The sequence below is a fragment of the Tiliqua scincoides genome, chromosome 8 (genome assembly GCF_035046505.1).
Source record: "Tiliqua scincoides isolate rTilSci1 chromosome 8, rTilSci1.hap2, whole genome shotgun sequence".
Taxonomy (NCBI): Eukaryota; Metazoa; Chordata; class Lepidosauria; order Squamata; family Scincidae; genus Tiliqua; species Tiliqua scincoides.
The window spans coordinates 18,153,364-18,156,874 of record NC_089828.1 but is presented as its reverse complement, the minus strand read 5'-3'; the positions used below and the strand labels follow the sequence as shown (position 1 = coordinate 18,156,874).

Here is a 3,511-nt window from a genome sequence, read left to right as displayed (position 1 = left end):
TCAAGGTCTACGTTTCTCAATGTTTGTCCCCCACCGTACCACTTTGCATGGTCCACCTATTGGAAGTACCACTGTAAGTAACTGATGATGACATCATTGCCAGTTACTTCCAGATTGGAAGGCAAGATGCAATGTGACAAACACCAGTCAGAGGCTCAGGGTGGATGGGAGGGCTTTTTCAAGCACCTGAGAAGCACATGCTGGAGCCCTGCCCCCAAGCACTCCTACAGCTGATTGTTGCGTTTTGTTGCTGGTCTCACTGCCAGGTGGCAGGGGTCTGAGGCTCCCATAAGTACCACTGGTGGTACAAGTACCACTGGTTGAGAAGCACTGCACTAGTGTAATGGAAGATCAGAAGATCATCAGGTGGATGATGTGGTGTTGACAGCGATTCCCTGTTTTGACAGCTGTTTGACAGTTCTGGGAAGGGCAGGGCTGGCTCCACAGCTGTAATCAATCAAGGCCAATGGAGACCTGGATGGACACCTGAGCTTCATTTGACCTTGATGGGACTTTGAATGGACATGGACTGAAGGGATGGCTCACCTGAGCCTAATTTGGAGCTAATGAGGTAGCTCACAGCTGAGCTGCATTTGGATCATGAGACATCCAAGGATAAAAGGCAGCTTTGGAAGGAGACAGAGCTACCCTGACCCAGGACCAAGAGCGGGACGCTGACCCAGCCGGAAGCTGGACCCTGACCCAGAGCGAGGAGCAGAACACTGACCAGAGGGAGAACCCTGACCCAGGACCAAGAGCGGGACGCTGACCCAGCTGGAAGCTGGACCCTGACCAGAGGGAGGACCCTGACCCAGGACCAAGAGCGGGACACTAACCCAGCCGGAAGCTGGACCCTGACCCAGAGCAAGGAGCAAGACACTGACCAGAGGGAGGACCCTGACCCAGAGCCAGAAGCGGGATGCTGACCCAGAGGAAGCCGGATGCTGACCCAGAGGGAAACCCGGATGGACCCACACTGGGAGAAGGGGACTGCCAGAACTCTGCTGGAGGACACAGAAGAGAGGACTGCCAGGACCCTGCTGGAGGAGACGCTCTGCTGGAGAGAACACTGCTGGAGAGGAGGAACTCTGCTGCAGAAGATTGGACTGGGAAGACTGGACTGTGCTTTGGAGACTGGATTGGACTTCGACTGGAGGCTTCAGACCTCTACCCACTAAGTTAAGTGGAGTTTTGGGGAGGGAAAGCCTCTGGACAAGAGGACTTGCAGGGAGTGTATGTGTTTGTAGCAATAAATTCTTGTTAATTGCTATAGATAAGAAGTTCTGTGTTTATTCCTTTGCACACCACGGCTGTTGTTCTTGGGAAAGGGGGCTGTTAATTAGCCAGAAGCGGGCATTAGAAGGGAGTTGGGATATTTGGCAGAACATCTCGGTTCTTCAAACTCCAGTCTTTTAGCTAGATCAGACCCAACTTGAGACCTTCTGACACTGGAGGCTGCCAGCCAAAATGTCAAAATGCTGCAGAGATTGGGACAGGTCCTTGCTGTAACTCAGTAGTGGACTACATGCCAGAGGGTCATGTTTTGCATGTGAAAGGTCTCAGGATCAACCCCTAACATCTCCAAGTTGGGCAGAGAAAAATTCTTGCCTGAAACTTGAAGAGTTAATACCAGTCAGTGTCAGCAATATTGACCTAGTCCTAGACCAATATTGACCTAGTCACACTCATTTCATGTAGTGGGCCAAATAGCATTTATGTCACTTGCTGAGGGGCAGAAGTGACATCATGAAGCAGGAAGTGACATCATGAAGCAGGAAGTGACATCATGAAGCAGATGATGGTCAGAAATAAGTGCTTTGTTCTCACAAAGAAACTCATTAGCTGCAAACGGCAGAAGAGAAAATGCACAGATCTTGTTCATAATTTCAAGATATGGGGGAGCCCAATTATCATGCTGAAAGAGCTTGATTATAATGCAGTCCAGATAAATTGCTTCCAGGGGGGCCTCATTCAGGCTGTGAGTCTTCTGTTTGACACCCCTGACCTAGACAGACCCATGATCTTATTAAGAACAGAGAACCAATTCCTGTGGTCCCAGAGTGGGAAATCCAAAGTCTCAGTTCAGCAGGAAAATCAATAAATATGCCAGTAAACACCATATAGATTATTTAGGATTGTGATGGTGCTGCTGGTGTGCAGAAGATAAAGACCATTCATGAAAGCCTTACTTCTCAGTGGCAGTAACTATAGCTATGATGCACAGCTCTTTCTCACTAAGCAGTTCTTGAAAACCAAGGACGTGCAGGTATTGTTTTCCCCAGGAAGCCCATTCTTTGACAGTGCTTGAATGTTTTGAAATGCACCATCCGAGGAGACAAAGGATTTCTTTTAGAAATTGACAAGTGATAAGGAATGCATTACTCAAAGAACCAGTTCCTTCAGAGGGACAATGGACCTTTTAAGCACTAGATGCTTCCCCCCCCCCAAATGAATCCCACCATCAAATTGCCATCTCAATGCTGCTCATTATTGACTTATTTATTTTGAACAATAAAATACAAGAGTTCCCAAAAAATAAATTAAGTGCTTGGAAACACTTTGTATTTAGTGAAAAGGAGATGTCAGAGAAGATCTTGTATCAGTGGGGAAGGTATGAGAAAGGCAGGGTCCAGCTCCACTTCAACGATGAAGCAGTCTCATACAGAATCAGCCTATGTAACTCCATATTGGCAATGATGACTGGCAGTGGCATCTCTAGAGGGGTGCAGGGGGTGTGGACCATGAGTGACACGCTCGGGGGGGTGACATCACTAATGGCCAAAATTGTGAAATCTTGGTATTTTTGAATCATACCATCACGTTCTATATATTTGATGAGCAATTTAATGCAGAATGAAATGAAACAAACCCCATTGAAATATCTGTATTCTATCAAACATTATGGCCAAATAACCAGAAAATTAAACACAACTGCCTTATGCAACAAAAAGTGGATGTTTTTAACTCATAACTGAACAATGAGGCTGATTTTTTTCTGAGAGCCAATGAGGTGATATTATGACACAACAGGGAACCAATAAGGTAGTAGTATGTTAGCTCTCATTTCCATGTATCAGAATGAATCCTAGAACTCTTATTCAGTTGCGTGAGTGTCACCAAGTTGCCCACTGGTTTTTTGTTGGTTACTGATTTGTTGGGTGACCTGTACCGCTATATATTAAAATAAATAAATAGTTAATGGGGGTTCTACCAAGCCTGGTGCCACTGTATTTAGGCTGTGCAACAGTAATTTATTCTGTATAGTCTGATACGGAAGGAGGACTATCATAGGGGAAGATTCAATGAGCTCTCCTACCGGGTGATTAATCCCTAATACCCTATGGTTGGCATCCTTCAGTCTTGAAAGACTATGGTATAAGCCTACAGCACCTGGTATTCCCAGGAGGTCTCCCATCCAAGTACTAACCAGGCCTGACCCTGCTTAGCTTCTGAGATCAAACATGTGCAGCTTCTGAGATCAGGCATGTGCAGGGTAAAAACAGGTGCAAGT

General features: G+C 46.4%; 1 pseudogene; it reads right to left on the bottom strand.

Annotated features, from left to right (window-relative positions):
- Positions 1 to 3,378: 3,378 nt before the first annotated feature.
- On the bottom strand, positions 3,379 to 3,511 carry LOC136659836 (5S ribosomal RNA; annotated as a pseudogene).